The sequence below is a fragment of the Choloepus didactylus genome, chromosome 10 (genome assembly GCF_015220235.1).
Source record: "Choloepus didactylus isolate mChoDid1 chromosome 10, mChoDid1.pri, whole genome shotgun sequence".
In the NCBI taxonomy this organism is placed as follows: Eukaryota; Metazoa; Chordata; class Mammalia; order Pilosa; family Megalonychidae; genus Choloepus; species Choloepus didactylus.
In genome coordinates, this window is record NC_051316.1 from 64,306,551 (window position 1) to 64,327,737 (window position 21,187).

General features: G+C 36.6%; 1 protein-coding gene across 1 annotated transcript in view; it reads left to right on the plus strand.

Annotated features, from left to right (window-relative positions):
- Window positions 1-21,187, plus strand: part of CCDC171 (coiled-coil domain containing 171) — a 524,774-nt gene that overhangs the window by 303,998 nt on the left and 199,589 nt on the right.

A 21,187-nucleotide genomic window follows, 5' to 3' on the forward strand; every position in this document is an offset into this window, starting at 1 on the left:
TTGTAGACAGCATATAGATGGGTCCTGTTTTTTAATCCATTCTGCCAGTCTGTGTCTTTTTATTGGGGATTTTAATCCATTTACGTTTAGTGTTATTACTGTAAGGGCAGTACTTTCTATTACCATTTTGTTTTTTGGAATTCATATGTCATATCTTATTTTTTCCTCTCCTTTTACCTTTCCTGATAATCTTCATTTCTGCACTCTTCTCCAACTCTCTCTCTCCTGTCTTTTCCTATCAGCCTGTAGCACTCCCTTTAGTATTTCTTGTAGTGCCGGTCTCTTATTCACAAACTCTCTCAGTGTCTGTTTGTCTGAAAATGTTTTAATTTCTCCCTCATTTTTGAAGGAAAGTTTTGCTGGATATAGAATTCTTGGTTGGCAGTTTTTCTCTTTCAGTATCTTAAATATATCATGCCACTGTCTTCTTGCCTCCATGGTTTCTGCAGAGAAATCTGTACATAGTCTTATTGACCTTCCCTTGTATGTGATGGGTTGCTTTTCTCTTGCTGCTTTCAGAATCTTCTCTTTGTCTTTGACATTGGACAATCTAACCAGTAAGTGTCTTGGAGTAGGTCTGTTGGGATCTATTCTATTTGGGGTATGTTGTACTTCTTGAATCTCTAATTTTGTGTCTTAGTAAGAGTTGGGAAATTTTCAGTGAATATGTCTTCTATTACTCTTTCTGCCCCTTTTCCCCTTTCTTCTCCTTCTGGGATACCCATAACATGTATATTTGTGCGTTTCGTGTTGTCACTCAGCTCCCGAAGACCCTGCTCATATTTTTCCATTTTTTCACCATCTGTTCTTTTGTGTGTATGAATTCGAATGACCTGTCTTCCAGTTCATTGATCCTTTTTTCTGCCTGTTCACATCTACTGTTGTGTCCCTCCATTGTGTTTTTCATCTCCTCCATTGTGGCCTTCATTCCCATGAGTTCTGCCATTTGTTTTTTTAAGTTTATGAATTTTTCTTTATGGTCATCCAGTGTCTTCTTTATATCCTTCAGCTCTTTTGCTATATCTTCCTTCATTTCATCGAATTTATTTAGCATTAGTTGCCTCCACTCCTGTATCTCAGCTGAGCTATTAGTTTGCTCCTTTGTCTGGTCCATGTTTTCTTGTTTCCTGGTATGGCTTGTTATCTTAAGTTGTCTAGGCATCTGATTTTCTTGATTAGTTTATTTTGGAGCTTGTTTTCTATCTTTTACCTAGTGGTTTTCTTGTTGGTTGGCTTTGTTCTCTGGCCTCTGTTATTCAGTTCAACTTATTCTAGACCTCTAACTTAGGTTCTATTTAGTTGATCAGAATTTTTCCCCTCTTGTTTTTTCTATTTCTTGCTCTGCTTCTATGTATCCTTTTTGTGAGTGGGTCTCCTCAGATATGGTTGACCCTAGTCAGATTTTCCCAGTCTAGTGAGGCCCAGGTCTCATTGGGAGGGTATGGAGTTTTCCTGAGAATGAGACCCTCCTATGAGGCCTTTAGAATTGGTGCTGTTCCTCTCCTGTCCAGCAGGTGGCGCTTGCCAGCCTGCATCTTCCCCACCAGTGTAAGGAGGTATGGAGCCTTTAGTTCTCCTGGTGACTCTGATCCTGTGGGGGGCGTGGCTGACTGAAGCCGGAATCTGAATTCCAGCCCCTAGGGTCTGAGTTCCCAAAAGGAGACTGCCAGTTGATCTGGACCTCCCTCCACCCTCCCAATCCTCAGAACTCCAGTTATCTCTCAGGGGCACTATTCCTTTCTCCCCTCTCCTCTTTGGGGCCTCTCCAGGTAGATTCCTTGGTCAGCCTGAGTTGCCAATTAAAGACGGGGTTGGAGACCTTCAGTAGTGAATACGGAACTCAAAGACACCGTGGGTACTCTGTCTCCCCCCAAGCCTAGCCTAGTCCCTCAACCTGGGCTTTCTGATAGAAAATAACCACATATGTTACTTTTAGATTAAAAAAAAAAAAATAGAAAAGAAAAACAAGAAAAAGAAAAAAGGAAAAAAAAAAAGAGTCTGTTTTAAAAGTCCCCAGCCTGGAAGTTTTGTCAGTGTCAGAATAGAGCATTTAAAGATATGCTTTGGGCTATTGTCTGATAATTAGTCTCCAACAGCCTCAGTTCCACCCCTGCCGGGGGTGGGGGGGGTGGGGGGGTGGGGGCGCTATTGAAATGCAAAAAGATAAGGGATCAGTGAGAAGCCAGAAGGGACAAAATGTAGGGAAAAAAAATGGCTTTTTTGGAGTCTGGGAATGGGTGCCCGCTTTTACGTGCCCCCACTTCTCAGAGCCCAGCCCTTCTTTAGCACCCCAGCTCCCAAAATTAGTTAATCAATTTGTTAATTCTGCAGTTGAGGCTGGGTTGAGCTCCCTTCTTGCCCTCAGCAGATTGCTGTTTTTTGGTTTTTTTTTTCCCCCCTTTCAGGGAGCCGGCAGCAAGACAAGTCTGTGAGGTCTGAGTGGGGAGGCGCGCCAGACCCCTGGTCCGGGGAACTTACAATGTTCGCTGCGATCTCACCTTTTTGTCCAGTTCCAAACTTCCATCTGATGTGTGACTGGTTACTGGAGACCCCGAAAACACTGTTTCATATAGTTCTTGGGTAATTGCCAGCTGCTCTAGGGGAGAGACGAAATTCTGCTCCTCACCACTCCGCCATCTTGCCCCACCCTCAATCCCATATATTTTTATCTTCTCAATGCCTTATACTATTGAGACCTATAGGTAGTCAATTATATTTCAAAGCCAGAGAAAAAAGAATTAAGAATACAACAGCCCTCAGGTCAGTTTTTTTTAAAATTAAATTCAGTTTTATGGAAATATATTCACATACCATGCAGTCATCCATGGTGTCCAATCATCTGTCCAAGTACCATCATATGGTTATGCATTCATCACCCCAATCTATTTTTTTAAGATGCATATATACTTTATTTATTTATGCATGTTTGTAGATATATACTTTACTGGTCTCTGTTTACTGCCCATGGGCATTAGATGAACAGGCTCCTTGAGACAAGAGAGCAGATGTTAATATTTTATAGCCTAGAAAGCATTAGCATGCTGTGAAATAATATTTAGTCTTAAGAAGCCTATAGCTGCACAAGGTTGGGCAATTTTAATGCAATCATCTTCTCTGACACTCAGGGAAACCAAATTGTCCCCATCCTGGATGACAATAGCACACATAGACATTTCAGTGGGGTATCCAAAGATATCCAAGGGGCCACTCACTATAGCAATATGAAATGAGACCTCATCTCTAGTATTAGTGTTAAGCATCTTATGCCACAGAGAGTCATAAGAAAATGAAGGAGAGAATGCACTTTGTTTCCTTCCTGAATGGTTCTTCAACAGAGAGATCTCCATTCCACTTAGCCACTTTCCAAACCAGTAAGTGCAGCCAGCCACACATACCCCTATGAGACCCTACTCAGGGGGCTCCAAGCAAATGGGAGCGTCTCCTTCCTCTAGTAATGTTAGAGACCATCTTCAAGAGCTCAATCAGCAGCTTGGGAGCAGAGGAAGCCAGATTCCAGGATTTAAGAGATTGGGCTCTGGAGACTGCTAGCTGCATACAAATGCAACAATGCCTATGTAGACTCTAGGCTCAAAATGCTGCATCAAGTCCAGTGTCTCAGGCTAAAAATGAAGGATTCCTATCATCTGGCACCACTTTTCTTAAAATAATCTTCTTTCAGTACCCCCAGTACTCCCGAAAGAATCCTTTTGCTACTCAGACTTATCTCTTTACCAAGTCAGGCTAGCTCTTGCCTCCATGATTGTGCTTTCACCATCCAACACTTCCCATCATCTTTCAGATACTGCTGAATTCCCTGACCATTTTATATATATATTTTATTGAGATTATTCACATACCATACAACTATCCAAAGATCCAAAGTATACAATCAGTTGCCCATGATACCATCATACAGCTGTGCATCCATCACCACAATTTTTAGAACATTGTCATTACTCCAGAAAAGAAATAAAGACAAAAAAAGGAGACTCAAATCCTCCCATACCCCTAACCCCCCCCCACACACATTGTTGATTCATAGTTTTGGTATAGTACATTTGTTACTGTTGATGAAAGAATGTTAAAATACTAACTGTAGTATATAGTTTGCACTAGGTATATATTTTTATTCTATATGCCCCTCTATTATTAACTTCTAGTTATAGTGTCATACATTTGTTCTAGTTCATGAGAGAGATTTCTAGTATTTGTACAGTTAATCATGGGCATTGTCCACCATGAAATTCACTGTTTTATACATTCTCATCTTTTAATCCTCTGACATTCCTTCTGGTGACATATGTGACTCTGAGCTTACCCTCTCCACTACCTTCACACACCTTTCAGCACTGTTAGTTATTCTCACAACATGCTACCATCACCCCTATCCATTTCCAAGTGTTTTAAGTTGACCCTACTTGAACATTCTGCTCATAATAAGCAAACACTCCCTCTGTGTTAGCATCTTTCTACATCCTGATAACTTATATTTCATGTCTATGAGTTTATGTATTATAATTAGTTCATATCAGTGAGATCTTGAATATTTGCCTTTATTTATCTGTCTTATTTCACTCGATGTAGTGCCCTCAAGATTTCTTCATCAATCCCTTTCTTTTAAGACAATTTTGTTCACACACCATACATTCTGTCCTAAGTAAACAATCATTGGTTCCCCGTATAGTCATGTATTTGTGTATTCAGCACCATTGCCACCATCTATATAAGGACACCTCCATCTCCTCCCCAAAGAGGAGGAAGAGTCAAAGAAGGCAGAGAGACCAAAGAAAAAGGAAAAAGAGAGAGAGAGAAATAAAACAACAACAACAAAAATGTGACAGCTAGAAAGCAACAAAAGGAAAGATAGCATTAACCTAAAGTAGGATAAAGAGTCAGACAACATCACCAATGCCAGGAGTCCCATATCCTTCCCCTATTCCTTACCCCACCCCCCCATATGCATTTAGCTTTGGTATATTGCCTTTGTTATATTAAAGGTAGCATAATACAATGTTTCTGTTAATTATACGCTCTAATTTGCATTGATTGTATTTCCTCCCCAAACCCACCCTATTTTTGTTCTACCTCAAGTAAAAACATATTTGTACCTGTTATTATAGTCATTGAGCACCCTAGGTTTCCCTAAGTTACAAAGTCCCAGCCTTTATCCTTCGTCTTTTGTTCTGGTGTCCCACATGGTCCCAACCTTCCTCTTTCAACCATATTCACAGTCATCTTTGTTCAGTGTACTTACGTTGCTGTGCTACCATCACCCAAAATTGTGTTCCAAACCTCTCACTCCTCTGTTTTCCTTTCTGTCTGTAGTGCTTCCTTTAATGTTTTCTGTAGAGCAGGTATCTTGTTCACAAACTCTGTCATTTGTCTGTTTGTCTGAGAATATTTTGAAGGACAGTTTTCCCAGATATAGGATTCTTGGTTGGTGGTTTTTATCTTTCAGTATCTTAAAAATATATCACCCTACTTCCTTCTTGCTGCCATGGTCTCTATTGAGATATCCGCACATAGTTTTATCAAGTTTCCTTTGTATGTGATGGATCGCTTTTCTTTTGCTGTTTTTCAGGATTCTCTCTTTGTCTCTGATGTTTGATAATCTGATTATTAAGTGTCTTGGCGTGGGCCTATTCAGATTTATTCTGTTTGGGGTATGCTGCCCTTCTTGGATCCGTAATCTTATGTCTTTCATAAGAGATGGGAAATTTTCATTATTTCCTCTGTTACTGCTTCTGCCCCTTTTCCCTTCTCTTCTCCTTTGGAGACACCAATGACACGTACATTCTGGATTTTCGTTTTGTCCTTAAGTTTCTGGAGACGTTGCTCTTATTTTTTCCATTCTTTTTCTATCTGTTCTTTTGTGTGTAGGCTTTTAGGTGCCTTGTTCTCCAGTTTCTGAGTGTTTTCTTCTGCCTCTTGAGATCTGCTTTTGTATGTTTCCATTGTGTCTTTCATCTCTTGTGTTGTGCCTTTCATTTCTGTAGATTCTGCCAGTTGGTTTCTTGAACTTTCAATTTCTACCATACGTACACCCAGTGTTTTCATTATATAGTCCATCTCTTTTGCCATATCCTCCCTAAACTTTTTGAATTGACTTAGTATTAGTTGTTTAAGTTCCTGTATCTCAGTTGAAGTGTAAGTTTGTTCCTCTACTGGGCCATAATTTCTTTCTCTCTGTGTAGGTTGCAGTTTTCTGTTGTCTAGGCATGGTTTCCTTGGTTATCCCAACCAGGTTTTTTCCCAAACCAAAATGGGCTCTGGACCCAGAAGGAAGAACTATTCAGTATCCAGTTCCCTGAGGGTGTGTCTTAGAAAATTGGCACACCCTGTGAGGCCTCGGGTCCCTGTGCTTTTCTGCCCAGCAGGTGGTGCCTGTCAGCCTGTAACTCCAGACTGGTGTAACGAGGTGGGCCCGTGGCTGTTTTCCCCCAGGCTCTGGGGTCTGGTTCTGAATGGAAGGCAGGTAGTAGAGCTATGCCCCACCCCTTTCCTCTTAGGGAAGATAGACCCCCTAGGGAGAGGTCATTAGCATTTCAGTGGTCTTTGTCTGCCTGTGCTATCTCCACCCTTGTCTGATTGGAGAGCTGGGAACTGCAAATGGCTGAGGCTTTCTCCACTGAGCTGAAATAGGGGCAGAAAGCCCCCTTCAGGGCCAATCCAGCTCTCCAAGGTTGATCTTCACCCAGACCTTCTGTCTGCTTGTTGGGGATTTGTATGGAGCAGTCTACACTTGTTAATTAGAACCCCAGTTGGAGCTCAGCTGTGCTATATTCACTCACTCATAGAGAGCTGCTCTCTGGCTCCATGAGGCTTTGCAGCTTGGGCCGTGGGGGGAGGGGGCTCCCAGCTTGGATCCACAATTTTAACTTACAGATTTTATGTTGCAATTGCTGGCATTCCTCCCAGTTCAAGTTGGTGTATGATGAGTGGACAGTCACGTTTGTCCTCCCGCAGTTATTCCAGATTATTTACTAGCTGTTCCTGATTGCTTATTAGTTGTTCCAGGGGGACTAACTAGCTTCCAGTCCTCTCTATGCTGCCATCTTAGGTCTCTCTCAGGTAACTTTTTAAAAATAATAATCTAACAGACAGGATCCAAACTAGAAGCTAGGAGATTCATATAAAGTTGTCATTCCCATTTTTCTTAGATTGAGCAACAGAAAAATATGTAATAAAATAAAATGTTCTCCTTTTCTGTTTTACTTATTGTAACAATTTCCGTTTTTCAAATGCATGCTTTCATATTTAATTTTAAAATACCTTTTTTCATGTTGAAATTTGTCCTCAATGAATAGTAATTTCAAATTAGAGTTGTATTTCTTAATTGAGTACTAACCTTTGATTAGATTACATTTAAAAAATTACTTAAAATAATTTGAATCATCGAGTTCAAATTCCTGTTGAAATTTTTTTACAAACAATATTTTAATTATATTTGTTCTTTCTGATTAAACATGATCATTGTACAAAAAATTAGAAACACAGAAAAAACAAAAATATCTTATGTATAATCTCATTATCACCCAGATATTGCCATTAACATTTTGGCAAATAATGCTGTTAGTATGTTATATATGGTTTTGTATTCTGGTTTTGGGACAGAAGAGTGACATTATTTACATTTAAATTTTCAAAGAATCATTCTGGCGCCTGTTTGAGTATAGACTGTAGGTATGCAAAAGTAGAAACAGGAACCAGTAAGGAGATTAACACTGTAATCCAAACCAGAGAGGATGGTGGCTTAGACCAGGGTGGTAGGAGTAAAAAGTGTTCAAACTCTGGAGATATATATACATACGTTTTGAAAGTAAAGCTTACAGAATTTTCTAATCAATCTGATATGGAGTAAGAAATGAATCAAGGATGATCCTGAGCAGCTGAATGAATTTAGAAAAGAGGGAGAACTAATATTATTGAACATATGCCTTAGTTAGATACATTGCAAGTCACTTCATATTTATTATTTTATTTAACAATTATAATGTGTTAAGATTATATTTTGTTTAAGTTATAACGTGTTAATATTATCACCTGCATTGTATCGATGAAATTAAACATTCATTCCAAAGAAATTGACAATATACATGATGAAGTTGCTTTACATAAAATCCAGATACACTTGTAATATTGCTTGAAAGGCTTGATTCTCTTTGGGGCCTTCATAGCTTTAAAGAATGATACTGTTGAAAAATTGTAATATTAATGTGTCACAATTAGCGTAAGATTTTCAGATTTTGTAGTTAAGAAAAAGAAAATTTAGAGTTGATAAGTACTGTTTGTTTTCTTTGGGTATTATAAGAGTACTTTCATGACAAAGTGAAAAATTGAGTTTTAACAAAATCAATCTGAGGTTAGTTTTAGAACAGATATTATTACTGTTGCCCTCTTAAAGAATATGCAATAGCAATTAATCTGATTTTTCCATATCAAGCCACCTAATCACATTCTGAATTAGTCAAGCTATACAGCAAAGAAAATTCTGTTCTAGGTTTTAGAAGAAGAAATTGTAGTATTTTGAATTGTATTCTCAAAATTCCCATTTTATTAAATATATGAAATATTGGCTTTTTAGTTTTCAAATGGTACTTACATATATACATATAAACACAATTATTTGTAGATACATATGCTATACAATTATTTATTTTATAGAAATTATATATTATGTATGAAATATAATTATTTATATAAAACATAATATAATTATATATTTTTACTTATTAATTGTACATATAAATATATAAATTATGTGTATGTATACATATTGAAATGCATATTGTTATGAATATATTCTATGACATGTTTTAGGTGTGGTTTTTGTCATTTGCATGTCCAGTCCTCCATTGGCTCTTTGCACTTAGGTAGCTCCCCAAGGCAGTGGCAAGTGCTTTAATTCACATGAGCTCATGTGTCTGAATATACAAAGCCTATGTGTTTCATAAAGTCTAGATTAGAATTGCTAATGTCGCACTTTTTTTGTAATTAAGAAAAATTTTTATTAAAGTAGCTGAACAGAGCAAAGTTTATGTAGGAAGTTGGCTGATTTCTATTGTGCAAAGTCTTTGAGAAACAAATATTAATGTATAATATGGACCCTTTCTAATTCTTACTGTTGTCTATTCCTGGAATTATCATCATACTTTGATTAGAATGGTTCTTTCCAATTTACTCTGATCCTCTAGTGGTCAAAGCACTGTCTGGATTAGAACATGGCTCATAGTACTGTTATGAGATAGCTTTTATTAAAATGGTTCCTTTCTTCTTGGGTTGTCAGACTCAGATGATCCTGATTCATTTACTATACATTGAGAAGTAATATTAATTAGAAGGATTTGTTTTTCTAACTCTCCCAAGTTTTTCTTCACATGATATGGAAGTAGAAAATAAAGGCAGATGAGAACACTTTTCCAATTCACACTATTAGAAATAGAACCTATTGATTTGCCCTATATTTGTAGAATTCAGATTGCTGAAGGCTCCTTCATTAAAACACCAATCATATAATTGATAACCAAAAATACAGAAAAGATGTAGATAAGACCAGGGAATGGATAGATCAGTGTTCCAGCATTAGTTCAGAGAATGTTACTTTGATGATGTAGCCAGGGTTGGAGATGTGGCTGTCACACCTTTGAAGTCTTATGAGGATCTTAAATCATACTAATAATGTAGCCACTATGGACTAGATGTTTATATACATTCTCTGTAATCCTCATATTTACCTGGAAAGATAGATATAAAAATAAATATAATTGATAAATATATAATAAAGTAAAGATCAGCACTATTAAGAACTTTGCCCAAAGCCATGTATTAGTAGTGTTAGATTAGAGTTTGAATTCAGGATCTGTCCAACTTCATAGCCCACTGTCTTTCCAATAAAGCATTTATTTTCAGAGTTTGGGGCATTTTATCTTTTTCTTAATGAGAGATTTTTTTAAAAATAAAATTGGTTAAAATATTTAGGAATGGAAATTAGAATAATTTCAGAAGCATCTTAATCACAGCTATTAGTCTCAAATGACTTAATAAAGGGGGCATTTGTAATTAGTCTACTTGAAGTTCAGTTGTGCCTAGGTGGTAGGAGAACACCAAAAGGAGGCAGATGCTGAGCCTCAAGAGAATTAACATTGTTACTTTATGAAATCATACTCTATAGACCCTTCAAAATTCAATCTTCTTTCCCTTTTTTTTTTTTTTTCTTTCTTTGTTTCCTCCTTCTCTCTGGAACACCCATCAATCTGTTAAAAGCTGAATATCCTGGCTTGATCCTCTATGGCTTTTCTACTTTCTCTTATATTCTCTGTCTATCTCATTGTTTTAGCTTCTGAGAGAGTCTGGAAGTTTCTCTTCCAATCTTTCTATTGAAATATCTTCTATTACTAGTCATATTTTTAATTCTGTGGTTCCCTTTTCATAGCCTGATGCTTTAAAAAAATAGTTGCTGTATCTTCTTAAATTATAGTTTTTGATTGTTGGTTTAACATACACAAAATGATTATTGAAGTTCTCTTCTGTTCCCTGAGTTCTCTTTTTCAGAGGTCTTTATATTTTCTTCTGTTTGTGTATATTAATGCCTTCTTTCATGTTGGAGCTCTGTGGAAGATTGCATTTTTCAAAAATGGCCACAACAGTATTTCCAGTCCTACAAATGCTTCTAGAACTTTGCCATTGCCATGTCAAGAGGTGGTGTCTCTTTCCTTGTCTTTGAAATTGGGTGGACCCTTGTAACTTCTCTGATAATTGGAATGAAGCATAAATAATACAGCACATCTTTCAAGACTAGTCTTTTTCCACCTGGTCTCTCTCTCTCTCTCTCTCTCTCTCTCTCTCTCTCTCTCTCTCTCTCTCTTTCTCTCAGGACTCTCTTGATGTTCTTTTGGAACCTAGTCACCATACTGTGAGGAAGTCTAAATAACTTGGTAAACTGTGTATGGATGTTTCAGCTAACAGCCCCAGCTAAGGTCTCATATAACAAGCCAACCTCAACTGCCAGGCATGTGTTAATGAGCCTTTAAATGATTTCATACCCCAGCCTTCAGTCCTCAGCTGACGTTCCAGATATCAAGGAGCAGAGACTCATAATTCCTGTTATGCCTTGTCCTATTTCCAGATCTGCAGAATCTGTGCCTAATAACTGGTGGTTTTATACCATTACATTTTGGAGTAGTTTGTTATGTGGTCCCTCAAATATGTAATAAGCTTTGTTTACTCAGTTATATTTAAGATTGAGGAAAAGGATAATTAAGTAAACTTAGTTTTTATATAAAAACTTGTTTTTTTAGGCAAGACTTGGTGACTTCTTGGCTTTCTTTTAGGGTGAATGGGCTATGAACTGGCAGTTGCACCCGAGTGACCTCCAAATGAAGTGTGCTGGTCTTTGTTCTCATACCTAGCTGCCTGCTTTTTCCTAGAGAATCATTCAATTTTTGTATGGTCTCAGTTTGTTTTATGGAATACTTTTTCTTTTCCTTGTAGGTAAATGTTTATAATAGGTTCTGCATTATTAGGGGAGGGAGATTTGGGTTTAGTTAGTCATTCTGAGTATAGACTTTAAATTAGTTTCTAGTTTCTGCATCTTGAATTACTGTATTTTACGCTGTGTTCTCACATCTTGAGCCTCTTCTGGGTTACGTGGCATCCTTCTTTTCTATACAGATCTTCCAAATATCTCTAGGCTGAAAGCTGAAGCTTCCTCTGCTCCACTTCATAGTCAGCTGTTTCTACCTTTCATGTATATATTTTTTGAAATCCTTCTGCTGATGACACTTTTCCTTTTATGTTATTGTTGTTCATTGATACTTTTTCCTAAGATAGTTTGGTAGAAAGAGGAAGTATCAACTTGAGCTAGACTTCGGGCATTCTTGAATAAGTTGCCCTATTTCCATAGAAATCTTTCATTTCATTCAAGTTTGCAAATGTTTTATTTATATCAAGGGGTAAGACAGAATTTCTTTGTAAAAACTAAAAGTGTTCATATATCTGAAATTATCACCTTTTCCTTATTCCTAATTTTGTGTATTTGTGCTTTTATTCTAAGTAAGCCTGAAGTTTTGCTCCTTTCACATGGAATACAGCCACTTGTGCTCAAAGACTTTGTTAGTCTTGATTCTCTAGTTTGTTGTAATTGAACAAGCTTCTCTGCTTCTAAGGTGTCCTTTTGTGTGTGCCTGAACAATTAGAGTTAGAATTCTTCATACCTAACTGGATTTCCTCCAGGCCAGAATGGTAAATGGGCTAATCTTTCTTATTTCTTATAAGCCATTTCTTAATCTGAGGTGAGGATCTTTCTTTCTTAGAAATCTTCAGTAGTAGGATTTAATGATAATAAACACATAGGATATAGGAATAGAGAAGAATAAAAGATGAATTAAGATTTACTCTACAAGGATAAAAATACCTGGTTAGGACAGGAAAGTTAGTTTAGAGAGTGCAAGAAAGATTATGAATTCAATTTTTGGTTTGTTTAATTTGAATTGACCATCAATTTGACAGTGGAAACGTGTGGTTGGTCATTGTAATAAGGTATTAAAGATGTAAAGAGTAGATGAAACATCTTGAAGGTATGAGAAAAAGAGCAGACAAAAGTAGGAAAGATCCAAATTTAGAAGGCAGGAGGAAAAAGAGGTGGTAGAAAATGCAGATGTTAAAAATTTCATTAGGATTGTGTTCAGTGATGACAATGCCCAGAAGTATATGGTTAGCTTGAATCTATGTTGAAAATTTTGTTTAAAATATGTCTGCATATTATATATGCTTAGATATAGATCCAGGAGCTCTTTAAAAGAAGACAGTTTTCAAAGGAAAGATCTATTCAATAAATAACTATTCAGTATTTACTCTGTGTCAGGTACTGTAGTTGGCACTGGTGTTACAAAAATACATAAAATACAGTGTCTGCCCCGAAGCACATCTTTTTATTACACTTAAATATAATACAGAATATTGAGTGCCATCATAGAGATAGTTAGAGGATACAACAAAAGCCTGAGTGGTATTAGTAAAAACTGTAGGTTTTCAGAGGGCTGTTAAGTTTCATGTTGAAATATTTTCTCTGTGACAATATTTCTCTTTTCTGAAAATATGTCAGAAAATTAGCTTCTGTTGATTGGAAAACAATAATTAGCAGGGTTTGTGCATCCTTAGTTAATTGGTGAGCTTTCTTCTTGATTGGCACATGGGAGAGGTTGGGAACTCCACACTGGCATGTTGAGTCCTGCCTCTGCTAGGAGTTAAGGGGCAGTGGTGGGACCAGAGGCCAGATTTTACGTGGCAAAGAATGGCGGCCATTGTTACTGAGTGCCTGCCATGTGTCTAACTGTCTGCTAGGTTCTTCAAATATACTACCATATTTAGTCCTCAAAACAACCTATTACATAGGAAGCACAATTTCCTTTTCAAAGATTAGGAAATTAAAACTCATGGATGTTACTAACTTGACCGTTTCCTCAGCTAGTAAATATTAAAGTGGAATTTTTATCTAAATCTGTTGGCTCTAAAATCCCCACTCGTTGTTTATATCTGGTGTGTGAGTGGGGAATGAAAGTGGTGGACAGAGATTTTTAACATTGAGGAATTTAGGAAGGACAGAAAGAAAAGTTGATACATGATAAGCTGAAGGAAAATTATGGTGAAGTGAAGTTTAAAGAAATTGGACCACTAAATATGCCTGAAAACGAAATCCATAATTCTGGAAATGCATAAAGATGGGGCAAGAGAAGATGTAAAGAAAAATGTAGTGATTTGGTATTGCTTAAAGAGTGGGACATGAAAGTTTTATACTAGTTTTAATGGTCTAAAGCATCTAAAATTTAAATTGCTCTAAGACTGCTTACCACATGCTTTCTTTTTACTGAGAAGACTGCAAAATTTGCTGCATAAATGATTCACGTTACGTATGTTAAATAAAACCACGTATCATAATGGTAGCAAGTATCAAAGAAGCTCTCTACTAAGATTGGAGAAACCTGTGGAGATCATTAGGGATAATACTTAAAATTATCTGTCTTCATTAGCATAGAAGTTGGCTGGTTGAAATTTGACTAGATTGGTGGTCCTTGAGGAGTGATACAATTAGTAGTACCCAGGAAAAGCCTTGTTGGAATGCTGTATAAAACAGTTCTCATATTTTCATAAGTTACTAAGGAAGTAATTGAATATCCAGTTTAAACCAAATATTCTTATAGGAGAGTGGTTTTTGTTTATTTATTTCTATGACAGTGAAAAGGAATTCTGAGAAATAAGACATGAAAGCTCTAGATGATCTATTTATTTTTACTTTAGTTTTAAATGTTTCAGATATGTTATAACTGGTGGGTGTATAAATGACATTTATAACATTATAATTCATATTTTTTTCCAGTGGTGGATTAGAGAAGGAATATTGATTTTCTAAGCTTTGTTTTGTTGCATATTAGAATGAAAGCATATTTAAAAAGAGACTTTCCCTCAAATAAAACAAACAAAGACCGAAAACAACTTCTTTGCCTTTTCCATCAATTCCAATGATAAAGTCCCTATTAATGGGTAGTTCAGACATTGAGAATTAGGTATTCGCATTTAATGCAATTCTCTTTTCTTATGTGCAACGATGCACCCAAGTTTTTGACCATAATGTCAAAAAGGAGGCAAGAAAATTTTTCTCTCTGAAATACTGATTCTTCGCTCCTAATTGGCAGCAAAAAATGAAGCTCTTGGGTATTGGAGGGCAATCAAGAACCTGTTGGTGTTGTGCATATTTACAATTCCATAGAAACAGCTTTCAAAAACTGTTTTAACTGTATTTACAAATTTTGCAGAATTTTAAGTATTTAGATGTTGAACATGGAAACCCTGTTGGCACATTTCTTTAAATGTCTAAAGTTGGGTGATTCAATATATTATAAATGAATCCCTTTCAGCCATTTAGCAATTTTGGCTTCTTTTTTCTCTTTTCTTATCTTAAGGTCATATCTTAATTTTAATGATCACAAAACTATACTTTACAAGTACATTTTAGAAATGTTAGTAACTTCAAAACTCAAATGGAAATTAAACTAGAAATTATAGAACTTGTAAAGGAAAAGAGCTATACTAGGAATTTCTTTTAGTGTCTAACAATCAAAACTACACTTGGACACTTTTTTAATCTTCTATTTCTATTAACTTATGAAACCTGGGACTGGAGGCTTAATGGTATTGTTTATACATTGTAATTATACTAATAGGTATAAAAGGTATAATGTATTTATGCCTTTGTCCATGACCCTGAAATTTATAGTGCAGTAGGAAAGATTTATTGACTTACACTTTGGAAGAAAAATGGAATTATTGCATAAGTAGATTGCAAGTTAAACACATGGATTTGCATACCATTTATTCCAGATAGTTTTGAGCTTTAACTTGTCCTTAGGATTTTATTCAAAAATAGAGAAAATTTTTGTTAAATCCAGATTCCTGAGAGATCTTTGTAATATTATTGAGTCAGCTTCAAAGTAACTACTTTACCTTGAAATGTACAAAAAGAACCAATAGGCCTACAAAACTACCTTTTCAGAAAATGTTTGAAATCGTCTTTTTCCTAGTAGCCTGAATATAAATGTGTGTGACTTTTTTTCCCTCTCTTCCTTTCTTTGTTTTTGTGGCAAAATTAAAATTCCTCATAGTTAGAGGGTGTTTGAGTATTTTGGTCTTGATTTCTCTTTAGTCCCCTGACCTGACCTCCCATTTGTTTGTCTTGCTCTTTGTAAAGAAGTGCTACTTAGAAGGAATTCTCTTAGTAGCACTTAACTTTTCCCATGATCTCCTTTTCCTTTCACCAAAGTTTAAGTCTATAAATATTTTTAAAAAGCTTTTGATTGTGAAATGCCATAGATAGGCAAAGTAAATCTACAGCAGGTATTCAAATGTTGAATCCATGACTTAGTGATATACAAGTCAAATCCTATTCTCCTTTAACCTTGGCCTAAACTGTGTTTACATTTGATCTCTTGGATCTTGGTGTTCCGTTGTTAAACAAAGTGATATTTTAATCAGAAATGTAAATTTCAGTCTGAAAATCAGAATTTTAAAGTATATTTAAACTATTTTGGAATTTATAACTGATATCTCTACTGCAATTAATTGAACTGATAAGGTACTAAAACTACTTTGTTATATAAATATGCATTTTTATAATCTTATGAATTGTATTTGCTCGGTGGGGGGGGTTGTTTTATGTTATTAATCTTAAGACAGGATTCTCTGTATATAAACTTCCACGGTGGAGGCTTTAGAGACTGAATTTTGTTAGCATTTCTCTTTGCATTAGATAACAATAGCTGCAATTAATTTTCTTGGCATTCTGCTAAGTAATTTGTATTTAATTTCTCATCTAATCTTTAAGACAATTTTTGAAAATAAATATTATTATCCATAATGAGGAGACCAAGGCATGGAGAATTTAACTTGCCCAGGTGGCAGAGCTAGTAACTGGTGGATCCAGGAGCTAAACCCAGATATGTTTATTTATGATGATAATATTAACACTTTTCTCTATTACAAGAATTATCTCCTTTGAATGCAATACAAAAATGACTAGAATTGTATAATGATTGATTTACTTACAAATATTCCACAGTTAACTTGGGAACACTTTTATTTATTATTATAGTGGGCCCATTTAAAAATTAATAGACGGTACATGTAACTTAAAGAACAAACCAAAACTTAAGTATACCCTTGCAAGAATAGAAACTCTCTGAATGTCTTGTTTTGGTTTTCATTAATCAGAGACTTAGTGATGATTTTGTTTGAGAAATATTTAATTTAATTGGCAATTATAGTAACCAACTTTAGAATATTACACTTGTACTGAAATGAGCACAAATTTAAATGTCTAATTTAACATGATTAGATGGCATTGTTTAATTCATTTTAGGGATAATTTCATCCTTATGTGACGCTATGTATTCTAATCTCTAAATCATTATACATTTCTGTTTATAGGAAGCATTTAATTAACATGCTCATGTTTCATTTGGACATTCAGTAATATTGCACTGGTAGAACACTATTTAACATGCTATTTCAGAAAATACAATATTTACTAATCATGAATAATTTCATTTTGTTTTAGAACTTTTCACAATTAAGGAGTTACCCAATGAATATGATTTTGTAGTGCTTTGATATTCTTATGGAATCCTGACAAGTGTTATGTTTCTGTTTTCTATTCTAGAAAAATGGGGTAGGGTAGCATTAAAATCTGTAAATAAAGGCCTGGAATTGTAAAGTGTGAGATATATTTGTCAGTTGTCTTCTGATATTAAAAACCTGACTAAATGCCACAGTGCAGTAAGGGAGGTGTATGCGCTACAGGGCTTGTTGTTAAGAGTATCAACAAGGAAAATGCTATGATAGATGAAACAGAAAACACCTTTATAGTAGTTTTATCTTATTTCAGGAGTAAAGTCAGAGTATCAAAGCAGAGCAAAATCATCAAGGGCACTTCTGTAATGGAAACAGAATTCATTTGTTTTTCTGATCTAAGTCCTGTGACACAGAACAGACTGAGAGAGTCCTTGTGGAATTTAGAAAATCATTTGTCTGCAAAGAATGTGGATTTAGGGTTTCTGCGTTGTGTCATGGCTAAAAGTCTTACAAGTAGGCAATTTTAATTAGAGAGGGGATTGGACAAAATCCCCTGAATCAGATGGATATGCATTATGATGTGACTCTTAGCCTAATAAGTGGAAATACCAAGGCCCTTAATGTTTATTCTTGGGAAAGGAAATAGATCATTGAAACCTTTTTTGTCCCAAAGGGTTGAATAAATGATACTGATCAAGCTTAACTATATCTTACACACACCTGCACAGACACACTCTTTGATAAGAGGTTTTATAAATGAGTAATTTCTTATCCTTGTTTAGTGAAGTATATTTTAATATTTTTGATCAATTTCAATTATTAATGTTGTAACATCCTATATATAAATGTTTTTTTTAAATTTTATTTTGAAATAAATTCAAAGTGATAGGAACAGTTGCAAAAACAATACAAACCCCATACACAGAACTCCAGCATACCCTGACCCCCCTCCCCTGTACCCTGATCCACCAACTTTAACATCCTGTCACACCACCATTTCTTTCTTTCCCTCCTTCCCTCCCTCCCTATCTATCATCCATCATCTATTGCTCTGTCTTCTGAACATATGAGAGCAAGCTGCACACATCTTTGAACAAACACTATAATTCACATATACAATTCCCATGAACAAGAACATTCTTTTATGCAATCCCATTAAGCGCAGCTAAGAAGTTCAAGAAATTCAGCATTGATGCAAAGCTTACGTTCTATATTTCCTTTTTTTTTTTCCCTTATGTCTCAACTGTGTCCCTTTGAGCCTCCTGTCCTCCATCCTCAGATCCCATCCAGGATCATCCTTGGCATTCAATTGTCATCTATTTAGACTGTCCTTTTTTTTTTTTTTAAATTGTGGAAACATATATACAGCCTAAATCTTCCCATTCCACCCCCTCCCTGGCATTCCATTAGTGGGATTAATCACATTTAGAATGTTGTAATGCAATCACCTTCCCATCTTCCATTACTAGAAATTTCCCTTCACCTCAAACAGCAACCCTACACTCATTTCTTAAACTCCCCATTTGCCTCTCCCATACTTCTCATAACCCATACTCTACTTTCATCTTATGGTCATATTCTCTGATAATTTCTTTGTTGTTTACTGTGGGGCTTAAATTTAGCCTCTTAAATCCATAACAGTCTTGGTTTTCTTTGATACCAACTTAACGTCAATAGAACACGTAAACTATGTTCCTATACTCCTCCATTCCCCCACCTTTATATAGTTCTTGTCAAAAATTACATATTTTACATTGAGTCCAAAAACCACTGATTTGTCATTAGAGTTTCTGTATTTATATCATGTAGGAAGTAAATAGTGGAGTTACAAATCAAAAATTATTGACTTCTATTTGTATTCAATTGTGGTCAGAGAATGTGCTTTGAAAATATTCAGTTTTTTTTTTTTTAATTTATTGAGGCTTGTTTTATGTCCCAGCATATGGTCTATTCTGGAAAAAGATCTGTGATCACTAGAGAAAAATGTGTGTCCTGGTGATTTGGGATGTAAGGTTCTATATATGTCTGTTAAAATTCTCTCTCTCTCTCTCTCCTTTCTTTGTTTCTCTGTCGATAGGGCTATCTTTAGTATCTGAAGTAGGGCAGGTCTTTTATTGGCAAAATCTCCCAGCATTTTTTGTCTGTGAAAAATTTAAGCTCTGCCTCAAATTTGAAGGAGAGTTTTGCTGGATAAAGTATTCTTGGTTGGAAATTTTTCTCTCTCAGAATTTTAAATATGTCATGCCACTACCTTCTTGCCTCCTTGGTGGCCACTGAGTAGTCACTACTTAGTCTTATGTTGTTTCCTTTGTATGTGGTGAATTGCTTTTCTCTTGCTGCTTTCAGAACTTGCTCCTTCTCTTCAGTATTTGAGAGTCTGATCAGAATATGTCTTGGAGTGGGTTTATTTGGATTTATTCCATTTGGAGTTCGCTGGGCATTTATGCTTTGTGTATTTATATTGTGTAGGAGGTTTTGGAAGTTTTCCCCAACAATTTCTTTGAATACTCTTTCTGGACCTTTACCCTTCTCTTCCCCTTCTGGGACACCATGAGTCTTAAATTTGGACATTTTATTTTTATCTATTGTATCCCTGAGATCCATTTCGATTTTTTTCAATTTTTTTCTCCATTCTTTCTTTTGTTCTTTCATTGTCTGTTCTGTGGTCCTCTAGGACTCTGAGTTGTTATTCACCTTCCTCTAATCTTGCATTATGAGTATCCAGAGTCTTTTTAATTTGGCCAGTAGTTTCTTTTGTTTCCATAAGATCTTCTATTTTTTAATTTACTCTTGCAATTTCTTCTTTATGCTCTTCTAGGGTCTTCTTTATGTCCTTTATATCCTGTGCCATGTTCTTCTTCATGTCCTTTATATCCTGTGCCATGCTCTCATTCTTTGATTGTAGTCCTTTGATTAATTGCGCCAAGTATTGTGTCTCTTCTGATATTTTGATTTGGGTGTTTGGGATTGGGTTCTCCATATTGCCTGGTTTTATCATATGCTTTAAGATTTTATGTTGTTTTTGGCCTCTTGGCATTTGCTTTGCTTGATACGGTTCTTTCAAGTTGTAAAAAATACAACTTGTGGGGCGTGTGTCTGGGTGGTTAGGGAGGGAGGGCAGCTTTAATAATCAAACCTCCCAGGTGCTCCTGGAGATTCAAGCTGTTGCAAGAGTCTAAGCCTTCATTTCAGTTTTGCCCCAGATTTTCTCTGCCGCTGACCCACAAGTCGCCAACTTTGACGTAGCGTCCCTGGGTTTTCTGAGTGGGCCCCCCTTCTCAGCTCTGATCTTCCAGGACCTCTGCTGAGGGAAGGCTGTGCTAGGTCACAAGTGCGCGCCATCCCTCAAGGGAAGCCCTGGGCCACCGGGCCGTGCAGGGGCACTCCCAGCCTGATGCAAAGATGGCTGAATGGGTAGTCTCAACCCCCCGCTTTTTGCACAGCTTCGCCTTCCCAGCTCTGGTACAACTAGCTGTGTATGCACCCAAGGCCACTGTCCACGGCCAATATTGTGTATTGTGTATTGTGGATACATTCCCCGTCACACTGGGTTTCCTGATGCACCTCTGGGCTGTGGGTACAGCCCCGGGGAGGAGTATCTCCAGCCCACCAGGGAGCTGGCTGCAAGCAGCGTGGTTTCTTTCTCCTTTGGCTGTCCCCTCTGTCCCCCGGCCCTGAGGGAATCAGCAGCGGTCTGTCCTCCACGCCAGACACCAAGAGGTTGGCACAGCCTACTCCTGCCGTATTTCATTGCACAATTCTCACCGTCGTAACTGCAGCTGCTCCTGGGTTTTTTTTTGTTTTTTGTGTTTTAAAAAGAACTAGTCCGTCTCCAAACCCCAACCCCCAGTTTCCCCACACCGCAGTGCAGCCATGGGGCTTTCAGCTGGCTCACTCACTCGTTTCAGAATGTAGACTCCTGGTTTCACCAAGTGCGTGGTCCCTGTGGACCTTGTCCAGCTGGTGCATCGCTGAAACTGGTGTTCTGGGTCACTTTCTGGTTTTTATCTAGTATTTTTCACGGAGGTGTTTTTTTGCCCTGTCTCACCTAGCCGCCATCTTAGGT